Source organism: Lepidochelys olivacea, assembly GCF_965140295.1.
Source record: "Lepidochelys olivacea isolate rLepOli2 genome assembly, chromosome: 13".
Taxonomy (NCBI): Eukaryota; Metazoa; Chordata; order Testudines; family Cheloniidae; genus Lepidochelys; species Lepidochelys olivacea.
The window spans coordinates 41087955-41106377 of NC_140423.1; the positions used below are offsets into that span (position 1 = coordinate 41087955).

At 45.3% G+C, this 18423-nt stretch overlaps 2 gene segments (V, D, J or C); both read right to left on the minus strand.

The window, feature by feature from the left end:
* Positions 1–7367: 7367 nt before the first annotated feature.
* LOC311529950 (T cell receptor alpha variable 18-like) lies at positions 7368–11192 on the minus strand. The segment is given in 2 exons: positions 11162–11192; positions 7368–7759 (listed from the first exon to the last, which is right to left on the minus strand).
* Positions 11193–17857: 6665 nt separating this feature from the next.
* On the minus strand, positions 17858–18384 carry LOC311529951 (T cell receptor alpha variable 4-like). The segment is given in 2 exons: positions 18339–18384; positions 17858–18156 (listed from the first exon to the last, which is right to left on the minus strand).
* Positions 18385–18423: the final 39 nt, after the last annotated feature.

An 18423-nucleotide genomic window follows, 5' to 3' on the forward strand; every position in this document is an offset into this window, starting at 1 on the left:
GAGTCTGCCCAAATTGGGAGCGGGGGTTCCACTGGGTATTGGACTTTTCAGCTTGTAAAAGAGATGACTAAGGGTGGATATGATTGAGATCTATAAAATCATGACTAGTGTGGAGAAAGTAAATAAGGAAGTGTCATTTACTCCTTGTCATAATACAATAATGAGGGGTCATCTAATGAATTTCATAGGCAGCAGGTTTAAAACAAAGAAAAGGAAGTCTTTATTCACACAACACATAGTCAACCTGTGCGACCCATTGCCTGGGGATGTTGTGAAAGCCAAAAGTATAACTAATTTGATGAAAGAACTAGATAAATTCATGGAGGATAGGTTAATCAATGGCTATTAACCAGGATGGTCAGGGATGCTACCTTATGCTTCCTAAATCTAGCACTGCTATAAACTGGGGCTGGGTGAGGGGGGATGGATCACTCAATACATTGCCTTGTTCTGTTCATTCCCTCTGAAGCAGCTGGCACATGCCACTGTAGAAAGGTAGGGCTCGGGGCTGAATGGATCATTGGTCTGACCAAGCCTGGCCATTCTTATGTACATAGATTGGTAGAATCATAGTTTTTAATCCCTGAAGGGATGAGTAGATTATCTAGTCTGAGCTCCTGTGTAACAGAACTTGTATGAATTTCACCCAGTTACTCCTGCATTGAGCCCAATAACTTGTGTTGGACAAAAGCACAGATTCCAGAAAAGCAAAGAGTCCTGATTTTTAAGACTTGGTGATTTGTTCTTCCCCCTCCCCCATTTTTAACAGTATGATTTATTTCTCATTTGAATTGGTCTGGGTTTATCTTCCAGCCATTGGTTCTTTTCATTCCTCTCTCCACAGCTCTTTCCTCTGTTTTCCCTGTGGGTACAGTACTTACATACCACAATGAGGTCAAGTTATGAAAATATAACTTTTTTTCAGAGACAGGAGTCTTGGACTTTCTGTGCTTCAGTGGATTTTTGTTCAGCTCCCCTGCTGGTTACAATCACTGTGTCTCTGAAGGCGCAGTAATAGACCGCAGAGTTGTTCATTTCACTGGAGCTTTTCTTCAAATGGAAGGATTTCTTGTCTTGGACATGGTCAGCAAAGAACCCCTGCTTGTCCCCTTCATCATGGCCACCCCCTGACGTTTTATCTCTCAGCCATAACTTCGGTGCTTTATGGGTGTGTTGAATATACCAGAGGAGATAAGGGAATAGGATAGACTCATGGGTACACTCAGTAACCAAAGGTGCTCCTTCTTTGACAATAGCTGTGCCTTCAGTTTGTGTGACCGAGTCTCCGAACGTCCCTTGTGGAAGGCCGGGGGTGGGGGGGTGGGGATGGGGGGAGAACAGATATTTATTCTAAACACTGTCATTTAGGGTGAAAATATTTAAAGTTACCTAAGTGGTTTAGATGCCTATACCCCGTTATTTGGGGGTAACCCTAACCTTAAATGCGTCCAGCCCCTTTTAAACATTTAACCCTTTCAAACCTAGGCGTTTCAAGAGTGGTTGGGTTTTGAAAAATGGCAATAGAAAGTATTTCAAGCTGGACAAATGAAAATGCTGCTTACTTGAAATCACAACCAGCAAAATAATTGACCCTGAGACGAAGAACATGGTGGGAAGTCAATGGTTCTTGATCCGAACTGTTCTTATCATCCCCCGAAAAAAAAACCCATTTATGAGGAGGGGATCCGCCTTTTTATTTCCCACAGCTACCAGAAAACCGTCTGTTTCAGAGTAAAGCCCTAAAATCACGGGTTGGTTCTCTACTGTTTCGGTTCAGCTGTCTGTGTGGGTGCTAAGAGCCTCCTGAGTGGGAGGTTCCTTCAAATCTGACATTTTTCTTGAGCTGCAGTGACAGTGTTTTAAACAGGGCTCGAACAGAAAGAGAAGGGGTTGGACTGCAAGAGGCTCAGAGTTCATAAGACACCAGGGGACAGAAGGGTGGGTCATGCAGAGACAAAATATTATTGTAAGTATGAAACAGATCCTCCTTGTGGTCAAAGGCATCCGCTGAACAGGGATGTCCTGATGGAAAATACGGGTATATTGATGGGATGGAGGGGGATATTGACTGGAATGTGGTATATTGATCATAAATAGGAGATATTTGTGGGGATTGAATTTATAGCTAGGAAAATAGGGTATTTTTTTGGGGGGGGGAAATGTATTGATGAGAAACGGGAATACAATGATTGGATACAGCTATAATGATGGGAAATAGGAGTATATTTGTGGGAATCATGCATGCTGATGGTAATATGATGTATTCTTGAGAAATATGGTAAATTGATGGGCAATGGGGTATACTGATGGGAAATAGTGTGGTGATGGGAAACATTTGATCTAGTGATATAAAATGGGGTGTATTGATGGGAAATGCGGGTAGATTTGCGGGGTATGGAGTATAAAATAAATTTTAGTGTGATAATTGTGTTGAGTAGCCACCTTTAATATCTTCACACCCCTTCACTGGTTTAACTGAATCACTTAACACCTGTGGTATGAAAAGAATGAAACTTCCTCATGTTGATAGGGTCTGAGTGTACTGCACCTGTCAGGATAAGGGCGGACTTCCACCTGCAGGGCTGAAGTTTTGACACCTTGACTCATCAATGGATTGACTGTGAGGGGAGGAGTTTATGTATCTATATTTGGATTTTGTAAAATGTCCTTGTTCTGTTCCTTAAATGCCTGAGTCATTTCACTTCTCTCCCAGAGCTCCCTCTGCCCCTCTCTTGGCGCTCCCCGTTGCTTAGCCCAGCAGTGGGATATTAATTGCACGGGGGCCGCCTCCACCTGTCACACTGTGTCTCTCAGAGCACAGTAATATACCCCTGTGTCTGACAGCCTGAAACTGCGCAGGGCCAAGCTGCTGGACTTTCTGTCTCCAGAGATGTGCAAGGCTCTGTCTGGGTTGGGGCTATGAACAGTTTCAGTGAATCTGTGATAAATGAAAGGGGTGGGGGTAGTTCCCTTTTATGGACACCCAGCCAGCCACTTAGCTATAAAATTCCTCTTAGTAGCTGTTCTCTATTTGCTTTACCTGTAAAGGGTTAACAAGCCCTCAGGTAAAAGGAAAGGAATGGGCACCTGACCAAAACAGCCAATGGGAGGTCTAGAACTTTTTTAAATGGGGAAAAAACTTTCCTTTTTCTGTCTGTCCTGTTTTCTGGGAAAGACGGGAACAAGGAGCAATTATGCTATGAGAAGCTTTAAACCAGGTATGATAAAAAAAATCATCAGATCATACCTAGAATTACTTATTTGGAACCCCCAAATGTGTAAATAGAGTAGGAATGTTTAGAAAGACACAGTTAGGTTTATTTCTGTTTATTTCTTGGCTTGTAGATTCTAGATGCCTTTGCTTTGCTTGTAATCTTTAACCTGAACCTCAAGAGAGCTATCTTGATGCTTATTTTTTGTAATTGCTTCTTTTAAGATCTAGCAAAAAGCCTAAGTTCCAAATGTATTTTCTTTCTTTCTGTTTTTAATAAATTTTACCTTTTTAAGAGCAGGAGTGGGTTTTTGTGTCCCTAGGAGGTCTGTCCACGTGTTATTTAATTAGCTAGTGGCAACAGCTGATTTCCTTTGTTTTTTCTCAGTTCTGCTCCGGAAGGGGGCATGAAAGGGCTTGAGGGTGCCCCACAGGAAGGAATCCCCAAGTGTTCCTTCCTGGGTTCTCAAAAGGGGAGGTGGGATTTGCACTTGGGTGGTGGCAGCATCTACCCATCCATGGTCAGAGAGAAGCTGTGACCTTGGGAGTTTAATACCAGCCTGAAGCGGCCAATTTTTAAAATCTTTGTGGGCCCCCACCTTCTGCACTCGAAGTGCCAGAGTGGGGAATCAGTCTTGACAGTATCCATGCCTTATATATTGGGGCCCTTGGTTCAGGAACTGCCGGTACCAGAACATTTATTAATTTGTTACTGAAGGGTGACTGCAAGTCAGGTTCAGATCTCCTCCCTCAGACATTTCTGCAGTGACTGGCTGCTTGATATCAGTTCTGCCCAGGGCACCTAGGAAAGAAAACAGAGCCAAGAATGCATTTCATGGGCGCCTTAGAGTGAACACCCCCATCCCTTCTCCTCATCCTTTATGTAGCTCTCATTAACCTCACAAAGATCCCTACTAAGCAGCGTAACTGTGAGAAGAATAATTTCAGAGAGCTCAATCCATAGCCACTGGTCCTGCTTCCAGGTTCATGCTGTGGCATGGGAACATTGGAGTTTCTATCACAGAATCATAGGACTGGAAGGGAACTCCAGAGGTCATCCAGCCTAGTCCCTTGCACTCAATGGCAGGACTAAGTGTTATCTCTAGACCATCTGTGACAGCTGTTAGTCTAACCTGCTCTTTAAAACCTTCAATGATGGAGATTCCACAACCTCTCTGTCCATCTATCTATGTGTATGTCTACATTGGGTGTGGAAGGTGTAATTTCCACTTAGAGCAAACATACCCTGGCTCGCTTTGATTTGAGCTTGCTAGCTAGCAACCTTATCTTTAGGGTTTTTTACAACACTCAGCCATCCCCAGTGTGTCTGAGTAACACATTCCACTCGCAACAAATCTAAATCTCTCCCTCTGGTTCAGCACAGAATACACAACCCAACAGAGCAAGGTAAAAGGCAAACCACCAGGGCCTGTTCCCACCAAATTCCTAAAGGGTTCGAATACGGATAGTTACATAATGTCAGCAACAAAGTCACTCCCCTCAAGAGAGACATTTTCTGGGGAAGAAACTGTAACCGCACTCTCAAGGCCTTTAGTACCAGCTCAGTAAGGATTGACAGAGGCAGCCTGAGAGGTTGAAATCACAAGAGAAAAGCTCCTGAAAAGCAAGAGCAGTCCCCCAAATGGAGGTCTGAGGTTTGTATGAGAGTTGATTGGGCCACACCTTCAGTTGCTGTATACTGGCAAAGCTCCATTGAAGTCATTCTGGTATATTGTGTTCATTATCTTGCAAAAGGGGATGCACAGAAACATAAGACATGCTCATTATTTTCCTCTCCCACTTTAAAATTTAAAAGCAAGAAAGGTGATCTTATGCTTCTGACTCTGGACTGAAACTCATGAGACCTAAGAGGCTTCTGGCTTTATCACAGTTTTTCAGTGTGATTTTAGACAAGACACTTAGTCTGGGAATCAAATTGGCCTATGAGTAAAATTTTCAGAAGCCACCTTAGTTACTTAAGACCCTAGGTCCCATTTGAAAGAGTGATTGAGTGCTGGATGTCTTGAGGGACTGATTGGTCATGCCTCACTTAATCCACTGGAAAATAAGAAAAGGAAATTTTAAAATATATGTAGATCTGGGTGGGTGTCCTGCTAGTTCCTAATGGCAGGATTTGAATGTCCAAGCCCCATTAAACAGTAAACCAGGAGTAGGCATCTAAATCCCTCAGACAGTTTGAAAAAAACTTAGCCTTAGCGTAAATATTATGTTTTCATCAAATCAATATGTATCATAATATATATAACATAATGCACACTGGGCAATAGTATAAATCTAATACTTAGACATAATGCCTTCACTCCAGCATAATATAAACACAACAGGAACACAATGTGCATAAATATAATGTAGACACTCAGATATAATAAGAGCCCACTCGATCTTAGACCCTGGAAAATTTAAAGGATTAAAGAAAAACGATTCACTTACAAGAGACATGATTAAAATAGCTGCGAGCCAAGACTAAGGTGTCCTTGGGTTTAATGATTCTGCAACAAAGCAATGATAGTTCCCTGGACCAATAAAAACTGACTTGTCTTTGTGTCTGACAGCTTCGAGAAGAGAAGAATTGGGGCCACGGGATGGCACCTTATGAAGAGCTAATGAAACATGACAAATACAGGAAGATATAATAGACACACCGCGCGATGACAGAAAGACAGCAGCTACACTCAGGTACACGGGAACCCTAAGAAATGCACTCAGTTGTAATGACCACATATTCAGAGACACGTCCAGCCAGACAGACGGAGTTATTGCCGGGCTCCTTCACAAGTGAGCAGGCTGAGGAAGGAAATCTCTTCTCACTCACTTAGAACAGACACGATGAAAACAGTTGAGACCCAAGACGAACGTATCCTTGGGATTCAATGGGTCTGGGACAAAAAGAATCGCGGTGCCAAGTGCCAAGGCCAGGAAGAATTAATTTGCTTTTTTATCCGGCATCTGCAAGAAAGGGAAAGAGCTTTTGTCTCCCTCTCGATCTGGCTTTCTTTGCTAGGAAAAGGTTTCTGAATCGGGCTGTCGGAGATGGGGCGTTGGAAGGGCAGAGGTGGCTGGGTTGAGGTCAGGAAAGTTCAGAGTTATCCGGAGAGAAGAAAGCTGTTTCTGGAATTATTTCTCTGGCACAACACCGCCCTCACGAAGCAAAATACATGCACAGATGGGAACCGGTTGATGTAGATTTTCTTTGCTGGTTCTCATAGAGATAGAATTTGTCTATTCCAAGAGGTGGATGATCTTGTAAAGAATCATGCTAGCCAACCATGTATCCATTTAGATGGATGGATGGATGGATGGATGGATGGATGGATGGATGGATGGATGGATGGATGGATGGATGGATGGATGGATGGATGGATGGATGGATGGATGGATGGATAACACCCGTCAGGGATGGTCTAGGTAATACTTAGTCCTGCCTTGAGTGCAGAGGACTGGACTAGATGGTCCCTTTCAATTCTATGATAAATGGAAAAGGAGGACTTGTGGCACGTTAGAGACTAACAAATTTATTTGAGCATAAGCTTTTGAGCGCTCAAGCTGTAGCTCACGAAAGCTTATGCTCAAATAAATTTGTTAGTCTCTACGGTGCTACAAGTCCTCCTTTTCTTTTTGCGGATACAAATTATCAGGGCTGCTGCTCTGAAACCTATGATAAAAGGCTACATGGATGGATAACCAGATAATCCATCCATTTTATCTTATCTCTCCCTTCATTTATCCTGGGCAGGTAACGATTCCTGAACTGCTCAGTACCAGTTTTCCTATAGAACATGAATTTCTCCTCCATGATCATGGCAGATTTTGTGTCTTCGTTGCCTTTCTCTCAGTGATATTTGATTGTCTGGTTGCACTTTCCTTCAAGAACAGGGCTGAATGCAGCTTTCACGGGAGTTGTTCAGGAGGGTGTGGAGAGTGTGGATGTGTTCTGGTCTTTCCTGATTTTACTTTAATGGGTGATTCATGACATTCACCATCATTCATGAGATGGTTCAACTCCGGATTAGGGCAAAGAAGGAAACACAGAGACCTAATTAGAGAGAGAGAGAGAGAGAGAGAGAGAGAGAGAGAGAGAGAGAGTTGTTTCTGTTCCAGTTCAGTGTTTGCAGACTTCCCCCCTTCTGCCCCCGCGTCACGCCGAGACCCCAGTGCCCGAGGATCCCCGCTGCTCCGCACAGACGCTGCGCGGTTTTTGCGCAGCTCTCCTGCTGGTCCGAGTCAATGTGTTGCTCGCGGCGCAGTAATAGATCCCGGAGTCACTCAGTTCGCTGGACGGTTTCCACAGGTGGAAGGTTTTTTTCTGTCCATCGTGTGTAGCGTTGAACCCTTTCGCTATCCCCATATCCCAGTCTTCCCTTCCCGTGTCCCGCAGGAGGAGCTGGGGGGGCCCACTGGGGTACTGCACGTACCAGAAGGGGAAAACATTGAAAGAAGTCTCGTAGCTGCAATTCAGAAGCACCGGGTCCCCTTGGGAGATGATACGGCTCCCTTCAGTCTGACTCACTGAGTCTCCATAGGTCTCTTCTGTGGTGGGGAGAGGATAATAAACACAGACAGAGATAATGGGTACAACATATTGACTCCAGATATAATGGAAACGTGACATACCCACACACACACAGATGTAACAGCATAATTACCACAATTGCAGTCAGATACACCCAAAACCATCATATTTACAATCAGATTTAATAGAAATATGACAGACCCACACAGAGAAAATAGAAACAATGTAAATTTAGTATAAAAGAAAAATATTTGCACTAAGATATAGGAGAAACGCTTATAGTAAAAACATAGCATAGACATTCAGATGGGAGACATCTGTCAGCTACACAGAGATTTAAGATAAACATATACACTAAGCTATAGTAGGTACTAGAGAGATAATGTGTAACATATTTTATCTATCTAGTCCCTACTCTAGCTGACTGTATATATAATGTTTTCACACTGGGCGATAGTATACATCTAATACATAAACATAATGCCTTCACTCCAGCATAATATAAACACAACAGGAACACAATGTGCATAAATATAACGTAAACACTCAAATATAATAAGATCCCACTCGATCTTAGACCCTGGAAAATTTAAAGGATTAAAGAAAAACGATTCACTTACAAGAGACATGATTAAAATAGCTGCGAGCCAAGGCTAAGGTGTCCTTGGGTTTAATGATTCTGCAACAAAGCAATGATAGTTCCCTGGACCAATAAAAACTGACTTGTCTTTGTGTCTGACAGCTTCGAGAAGAGAAGAATTGGGGCCACGGGATGGCACCTTATGAAGAGCTAATGAAACATGACAAACACAGGAAGATACAATAGACACACCGCGCGATGACAGAAAGACAGCAGCTACACTCAGGTACACGGGAACCCGAACAGATGCAGGCAGTTATAATGACCACATATTCAGAGACACGTCCAGCCAGAGAGACGGAGTTATCGCCTGGATCCATCACAGGTTATCAGGCTGAGGAAGGAAATCTCACTCACTTAGAACAGACACGATGAAAACAGTTGAGACCCAAGACGAACGCATCCTTGGGATTCAGCGGGTCTGGGACAAAAAGAATCGTGGTGCCAAGTGCCAAAGTCAGGAAGAATTAATTTCCCTCTGTATCCAGCATCTGTAGGGAAGAGAAAGAACTTTTGTCTCCCTCTCGATCTGGCTTTCTCTGCTAGGAAGAGGTTTCTGAATCGGGCTGTCCGAGATCGGGGCGTTGAAAGAGCAGAGGTGGCTGGGCTGAGGTCAGGAAAGTTCAGAGTTATTCAGAGAGAAGAAAGCTGTTTCTGGAATTATTTCTCTGTCACAGCACCGCCCCCACGTGGCAAATACGGGCACAGACGGGAAATGGGCTTCAGAGTGGTAGCTGTGTTAGTCTGTATCAGCAAAAAACAACGAGGGGTCCTTGTGGCACCTCAGAGACTAACAATTTATTTAGGCATAAGCTTTCCTGGGCTAAAACCCACTTCATCAGATGCATGGAGTGGAACATACAGTAGGGAGGTATAAATACACAGCATATGAAAAGGTGGAAGTTGCTTTACCTAGTGGGGGGGTCAGTGCTAAAGAGCCAATTCAATGAAGGTGGAAGTGGGATATTCTCAACACTTGACAAGGAGGGGAAAACACTCTTGTAGTGCTAATGAGGCCCATGTAAGCAAGGTGGCCCATTTCAAACAGTTGATAAGAAGGTGTGAGTATTTACCAAGGGGAAATTAGTTTTGTAAAAACAATGAGGAGTACTTGTGGCACCTTAGAGACTAACAAATGCATTTAGTTTTTGTAATGACCCGTCCACTCCCAGTCTTTATTCAGACCTAATTTGATGGTGTCTAGTTTGCAAATTAATTCCAGTTCTGCAGTTTCTCGTTGGAGTCTGTTTTTGAATTTTGTTGTTGTTGAAGAATTGCCACTTTTAAGTCTATTATTGAGTGACCATGGAGATTGAAGTGTTCTCCTACTGGTTTTTAAATATTATAATTCCTGATGTCAGATTCATTTTGTCATAAATATAAAGGGAAGGGTAAACCCCTTTAAAATCCCTCCTGGCCAGAGGAAAAATCCTCTCACCTGTAAAGGGTTAAGAAGCTAAAGGTAACCTCGCTGGCACCTGACCAAAATGACCAGTGAGGAGACAAGATACTTTCAAAAGCTGGGAGGAGGGAGAAAAACAAAGGGTCTGGGTCTGTCTGTCTGTGTGATGCTTTTGCCGGAGACAGAACAGGAATGGAGTCTTAGAACTTAGTAAGTAATCTAGCTAGGTATGTGTTAGATTATGATTTCTTTAAATGGTTGAGAAAATAGCTGTGCTGAATAGAATGAATATTCCTGTCTGTGTGTCTTTTTTTGTAACTTAAGGTTTGCCTAGAGAGATTCTCTATGTTTTGAATCTAACTACCCTGTAAGGTATCTACCATCCTGATTTTACAGGGGTGATTCCTTTACTTCTATTTCTATTAAAAGTCTTCTTGTAAGAAAACTGAATGCTTTTTCATTGTTCTCAGATCCAAGGGTTTGGGTCTCTGGTCACCTATGCCAATTGGTGAGGATTTTTACCAAACCTTCCCCAGGAAGTGGGGTGCAAGGGGTGAGAGGATTTTTTGGGGAAAGACGTGTCCAAACTCCATTTTTTCAGGAACCCAGATAAAGTTTGGTGGTGGCAGTGGAAATCCAAGGGCAGAGGGTAGACTAATTTGTACCTTGGGGAGTTTTAACCTAAGCTGGTAAAAGTAAGCTTAGGGGGTTTTCATGCAGGTCCCCACATCTGTACCCTAGAATTCAGAGTGGGGAAGGAACCTTGACACACGTCCATTTAATATTTTGTGTGGAGACTGTCCAGTTTGGACAATGTACGTGGCACAGGGGCATTGCTAGCATTGATGGCATAGATCACATTGGTAGATGTGCAGGTGAACGAGACCCTGATGGTGTGGCTGATGTGTTTAGGTCCTGTGATGGTGTCCCTTAAATAGATATGTGGACAGAGTTGGCACTGGGGTTTGTTGCAGGGTTTGGTTCCTGCGTTAGTGTTTTTCTTGTGTGGTGTGTAGTTGCTGGTGAGTATTTGCTTCAGGTTCGGGGGCTGTCTGCAAGCAAGGACTGGCCTGTCTCCCAAGGTCTGTGAGAATGAGGGATCATCCTTCAGGATAGGTTGTAGATCCTTGATGATGCACTGGAGAGGTTTTAGTTGGGGGCTCTAAGTGATGGCTAGTTATGTTCTATTACTTTCTTTGTTGGGCCTGTCTTGTAGTAGGTGACTTCTGGGTACCCTTCTGGCTCTGTCTATCTGTTTCTTCAATTAAGGTGGTTATTGTAGTTTTAAGAATGCTTGATAGAGATCCTGTAGGTGTTTGTCTCTGTCTGAGGGATTGGAAGCTGGCAACTCCAGACAGCTACTGATTGGTCACTTACCAGTCTGGAGTAAGTTGACTGTTGGAATCATGTTGATGCAAGTTTGCAGGGCCATTAATCACATCCTTCTAAGAAGAACCATGACTCCTGGTAACGTGCGTGGCATTGTGGATGACTTTGCACAAATGGGTTTCCCTAACTGCGGAGGGCCAATAGATGGGACTCATATTCCAATTCTGGCACCAGACCACCTAGCCTCTGAGTACGTTAATTGGAAGGGGTATTTCTCTATGGTTCTCCAGGTGCTTGTGGATCACCGTGGGTGTTTCATTGACATTAACGCAGGCTGGTCCAGAAAGGTGCATGACACACGCATCTTTCGGAACACTGGCCTGTTCAGGAAGCTGCAAGCTGGGACTTTCTTCCCAGACCAGAAGATCACCATTGGGGAAGTCGAAATGCCCATTGTGATCCTTGGAGACCCCACTTACCCTTTAATGCCATGGCTCATGAAACCCTGCATAGGGAGCCTTGACAGCAGCAAGGAGCAGCTCAACAACAGGCTGAGTCAGTGCAGAATGACTGTGGAGTGTGCTTTTGGCCATTTAAAGGGCCGCTGGTGCTCTCTTTATGGGAATCTGGACCTGGCCGATGACAGCATCCCTGCGGTTATATCTGCATGCAGTACCCTCCATAACATTTGTGAAGGGAAGGGTGAAAGCTTCACTCAGACATAGACCTCAGAGGTTCAACACCTGGGGACTGAATGTGAACAGCCAGAGAGCAGGGCTATTAGAGGGGCCCAGCACAGGGCTGTAAGGATTACGGATGCCTTGAGGGAGAAATCTGATGCTGAGAGCCACCATTAATGTTTGGTGCCCTGCACTGGAGTGAAGTGCAGTGGTTCCAATGTTAGCAGGAACCTGTGTTTGCTGTGTATGATGCCCTGACTTGCCGTACCTGTTGCTTTCCTGGGCTAGGTATGTTTTACTTAACGCAATCATAAAGAATATTTTCAAAGCCAAAAAATACATTAATTGAAAAGAAAATTCAAGTATTTAAAAGAAACACAACTGCTTGTGAAACAGACATGGCATGACACATCTGTGCTGTGTGGGAGGAGGGAAGGAGGTGGGGTGAGGAATGGGACAATCACAGATTTGCATATGTCCTGTTATCATACTCTGCCTTCCCATCTGGAGTGCCGTGCAATCAGTGCTGCCCTTCAGGATGGCTTTACTGTATGGTGAAGGAGGTTGAGTGTGGTGGGTAAAGGTCGTAGTTTGCAGGGCTGGGTGGTGAAGCTACAGGTGTTGGAGGCAACTGGTGGTGATAAGAACCCGGATGTTGAGCAAAGTGGGTTGGAGGTGACATGGGGGCACAAGGAAAAGAGTTTTGGGACAAGGGCTGCAAGGGTGGGTGGCCGCAGATGTGCTCCATCTGCAGTGCTATGAGCACCTGTATCAAGTCCGCTTGGCACTCCATGATGCTTAGCAGCTGCTCCTGCTTTGGTGCTGGCTATCCACATTCTGCTGGCAGAGCCTCCTTACAGTCTCCTGCCACTCCTGCACTTTTTGATTTTCATTAAGGGACTGCTGCATGACTTCATGCAGCAAGTCGTCTTTGCTTCTTCACTGTCACATCCTAATTTGTTGGAGTCTTTCCGCTGTTAATAACAAAGATGGCTGGGATCTCAAGGTTGCATCTGTAAAGCCAAAATGCAACACTTAACAGAGGCAGCATTGTTCACACCAGACAGAGCAATGATTTGTCCATACTTAAAGGCAAGTACAGTGTACACAATAGCAGAAATTGCCCATCCCAAAGCTAGTGCACATAACCCACAGGAGCCCCAAAATGGTGAGTAAGCACAGGAGGAAGGGGGACTGATTGTTTCACGGCTGTACCGTCCTCTAGGATTCTGTGTCTTCGGGAGAGCCAACAGCTGCAGGGGGGCCCTATACTGAACACTGTCGCCTCATTTTCCACAGCATAAGTTTGTCCTGGAAGATAACTCACTGCTGAGGGTGACCTGGGAAGCAAGGGAGGGTCTTCTGCAAAAATGCAGCTTCTGCCCTGGCCCATATACAGCTTGCCTGTGTGCAGCAATGGTCCCCCCCACCCCTCACAGCACAGTGGTGCAGACATGTTAGACTTACTGGGACAAAGAACACAGTAGCTCTGCCAAGGAATCTGCACAGGAGGATGGCCCAGCTTCTGCATAAGAACTTTGAAGAGATCATTGAGGCCGATTACTGCGATGTGAGAGAGCACATCAACCCGTATTCCATACGTAGGCATGCATGCAGCCCTAACTCTGCAACCCTCCCACCCCAAGAGCCTGTACCCAACAACTACCTTCCCAAAATAAAAGCCACTTATTGGGCACCTCCTCTACTGTTTTGTTTGTTTTTGTTGTTTTTTTTTTACCAAGCACCGTCCGCTGAGACTGGCTATCTTCCTCCTGGCTTGAAAACAGCTCCTGACGGCATGCATCTAGGGATGCCTGGCTATCCCTCTCCTGCTCAGCACCCTCGCATCTGCTTTCCTCCTCCTGCCTTGTTGAACTCTCTGCTGCTACGGCCTCTGAAGTGTCCATGGTGGTCTTCGGAGTGGAGGTGAAGTTGCCCCCAAGTATCAAGTCCAGCTCTTTGTAGAAATGACAGGTTGTGGGGGCAGCACCAGAGTGGCATTTTGCCTCCCGTGCTTTGTAGGCACTCTGCAGGACCTTCACTTTAACCCTGCACTTCTGTGCATCCCGGTCATGGCCCCTTTCCATCATGTCCCTTGATGTCTGCCTGAAGGTATCGTAATTCCTACAGCTGGGACTGGACAGCTGGGACTGGACAGTTTCCTCCCCCAAGCACTGATGAGGTTCAGCACCTCACCATTGCTCCATGCTGGGGATCACCTAGTGCGTGGAGGCATGGTCACCTGAAAAGATGCACTGAGAGCACTCCATGCCTGGCTGAGCAAACAGGAAGGGGAATTTCAAAATTCCTGGAGAATTTAAAGGGCAGGTCAGATGGTTGGTCACCTGAGGGCAGGGCAGTAGAGTTCAAAGTGATGACCAGAGTGGCTAGAACAGGCACTGTGGGGCACTTCTGGAGGCCGATCCGAGTGCACTAACAGGCCAGGGCATCCACACTGGCACCGCGGTGCTCCAGCCGGGGCACAGCAAGCGTTATGCTTCTCATGGAGGTGGATTACCAGGGGTACTCCAGCCGCGGAGTCTGGATGCCCTACGTGCCTTGCCAGCTTGGACACCTCAGGAGTTAGGGTGTCTGGGGCTGACTTAATGCACTCTAACTTGCACGTATCAGGGGGTAGCCATGTTAGTCTGTATCCACAAAAACAACAAGGAGTCTGGTGGCACCTTAAAGACCAACAGATTTATTTGAGCATAAGCTTTCATGGGTAAGAACCTCACTTCTTCAGGTGCCACCGGACTCCTTGTTGTTTTTCTAACTTGCAAGTGTAGCCAAGCCCTAAAGTGCTTCAGAACTGGTGCTTTTCGAGGTGGAAGCTGTTTGGAGGATTACAAGGGGCGGTGGTGGGAGGGACCATGGTAAGAGAGAAGAGAACTCACCAGCCAGGAAAATACAGTGTTTTTTGTTTTATTGTCTGTGGCAACATTGCCCCCACTTGGCAAAAATAATCTCACTGTTGGGAAATTTTAGTAGCAGAAGCAACGTTTCTCATATCTTTGCAGCCAATCAAGCAACCATTTCTATGGTGTAGGTGGGTATTTCTTCCTGCATGATATGGGTGGGTTTATGAAAAAAATCTATCTATCTATCATATTACTCTAAGCATGTGTGTATACACAATGTATATATGTAAGGGCTTTTAAGTTTATAATGTGTGTCTGTGTTTGTGTATCTATTATGGGTATCACAAGGGGGACCTTCTGTTTAGAAATATTCCTGTTAAGTTAAATTGTGTTTTATCTTATTCCCTACAATGCTAGAAACCTTACATCTGCTTTAAGGGAAATCACAGGGCTGAATAATGAGCAGTGCCAGAGAGAAATGTTATTCTATATTCTTTATATGTAAAATACCCCGAGTCCCCATGACTTCCCAATCACTCCCAGACCCCAGCCTGCAGGTTCCTGTGTGTGGTTTTTGCTCCTTTCCACACCTGATCCGTTTCCTTATGTCTCTCATGGTGCATTAATAGGTAGTGGAGTCCCTGGCTTCACTGGAAGGTTTCCCCAGAGGGAAGAATTTTTGCCTTTCATCCTGTGTATCGTTGAACCCTCTCCTGATCCCTTTATCTGAGTCCTCCCTTTCAACGAACCTCGGGAGTAGCCTGGGGGACTGGCTGGGATACTGCACCTACCAGAAGAGATAGGAAGAAACAGACTTGTAACTACATTTGAGAAACATACTGTCTCCTTATAAGATGGTAAGGCTGCCTTCAGTTTGGGTCACTGAGTCTCCATAGGTCCCTTCTGTGCATGGCGCAAAGCAGTACAAAATGAGAACTGTGACAATGGAAGCAAAATAGACACTCTGAGACAAAATAGATGCACACAGAGAAAATGGAAAATAATAGACAAAGATATAACAGAAACATAATAGATATACTTAGACATAATATATAAATAATAGATACATAATACCTTCACTCAGATACAATAGAAACATCATAGATACATATATAGGTAATGGAAAAATCAAGTAGATAAAGATATAATAGAAACAGAATAGTTATATTCAGACAATAGAAACATAATAGATACATTCAGGTGTAATGCACCCATAGTAGATACAAATATGTTAGATGCATAATAGAGACACTCAGATTTCACAGAAACATTACAGATACACTCAGAGGCAATGTACACATAGATTCATACAGATATATTAGATACATAACAGAGACACTAATATCATAGAAATATAATAGATACATACTTAGATATTGGAAACATTCTGTCTAGATGCAATAAATAAATAGAAACACAATAGATATACTCAGAGACAATGTGAACATAACAAATACTCACAGATATAATGGAAACATCTCGGATGCCCACAATCATATTGGAAACAGGATAGATAAACTCAGAGATAATGAACAGTGATAGAGTGATAGACAAATGCAGTGATAGAGACAGGATTATCGCTTGGAAGAAAAGACTTTTCTCAGGTTGTCTAATGGAATCTTACTCTGCACAGACAGGATCCTAACAGCCAAGACCAAGACCCATGTTAAATGTATCGTGGGTTTCAGTGAGTCTGGGGAAACCACTGTGCTAAATCCTCACACCAAAAATAATTGATTTGCCTCTGTACAGGGAAGAGAATGGTTTCACACACCAGGCAAGGTCTCACAAAGGTCTATGCAATCTCTGAGCTAGGGACCCCACCACCATAAATCCCATACAGCTGACTACATAGATGTGACTGTCTCTGCTCTGCAACTGCTTCTGATGGGTGTTGACAGAGATGCCTGCATTTGAGGGCTTAGGGGCAGGTGGGTTGGTGGCAAAAAGGAACAGAACCTGTGGGGTGGGAAAATATTGTCATTTATACTATTTCTTAGACACCGTATTGCCCTCTTGGAGCAAAGTGTGTGCAGGGGAGGGAAATCATGGTATCAAATGGGGGGTTCTGATTTCTGTACACACATCTATCCCAAAACACAGGAATTTCCCTTTCAACTATCTATCCCTCGGAAGGGCCAGATTAACCTTTTGTGGGCCTGGCCCCAAACATATTTGTGGGGCCCCATGGAGGCAATGGAGCATGGCGATGGGGAGGTCAGTCCCTGGAGAGAGGGACCAGCCAGGGGAATGGGGCATGGCATGGCAGGGGTGGCCCCACTCTACCCAATGCAAGGGCACTGTTTACAAACTGGCAGTTGTCAGATGCCCTATACTGCCAGCATGCCCCTTCCCATCAGGCGGTGGGCCTATGCCACACCACACAGCCCCCCTCCTGCCCAACACCACCTAACTCCCTATGGCCAGAGGCCCCTATACCCACTATGCCCAGCGCCCCCCCCCCCCGACCCACCCACAAATGCACAGTGACCTGCACAACACCACCCCTGCCCACAGCCCCACCACAACTGCCCAGCACCACCCACAGAAGCCCCACTCCCTGGTGCCCTTACACACACATCCTCCCCGCCCCTCACAGCCCAGCACCCCCCCATACTCCCCACAGACCCACTCCCCCAAGCCCTGCCTCCCGGCCACACTCACCAGTCCTGCTGGGAGGCAACTGTGTCTGCCGGGCTGAGCCAGCAGCGCAGCCAGGGCTGGTCCCAGGGCTGGGAATCACTCCGGCCCCTCCAGAGGGGTGCAATCAGCCAGGCCAGGACCTGCCCCAGCAACATAGTGATTGTTTTATAAATAATCCGGCTGTATTCTTTCTTTCTTTCTTTCTTTTCACACGCTAATAATATTCAGATTCAAATAATACAACAGAGGTGATGATGTCATGGGAAAGGTTGGTTTATATCCATGGGGTTTTTTTTAACCTCTTATTGTGCTTCATGGTTCTCTCTGAAGGTGATTTTCTTAGAACCTTTCTAAAGGCTCAAATCAAACTAGTCGCCTAAGTGAATAGGCGCACAGAGACCTTTGTAAATTTGGCCCCAAAAGTTTTAGTCATCTCTTGCCTTCCCTGATCGTCCCTGTCCTCTCCCCAACATGGAAGCACACCCCATATCCCCCCGCCCCACCGCCTACACACACAGCCCGGAGTGCGGTGTTTATTGAACGGGGGCAGCCCCTGGCTGTCACACTGTGTCGCTCAGAGCGCAGTAATACACCGCTGCGTCTGCCAGCCGCGCCCTGCTCAGGGCCAGGGCGCTGGATTTTCTGTCTTTAGGGATGTGCAAAGCTCCCTCCGGGTCGCTGCTATTAAAGAGTCCCTGGTAGCCAGAGACTATATATTGGGGCGCTCGATTAGGGAACTGCCGGTACCAAAACACATTTTCGTTGGAGATTGAGGCGTGGGAGCAGGTGAGGTTCAGTTCGGCTCCCTCCACCGCTTCTGCTGAGACCGGCTGCCGGATCTCGGCTCTGCCGGGGGCACCTAGGAGAGGAAACCAGCAAGAGAATTAATTCAGTGAGCATGACACTTTGAAGGGAGTTTAGGGGTAAATTCTCTCTCGCCAATCCCCCATTCTGTTCCGTGTTTGCAAGAGGGAGGGAGAGACGATGAGAGAATTCCGGGGGATGGTTGGAAAGATTCCGGAAAATATGAAATCTACTCACTTAAAACAGCAATCAGTAAAATCGCTGAGCCAAGATTTGGTACCATCCTAACACCAAAATCTGTCTTTCTCTGCTCCTCTGCAAG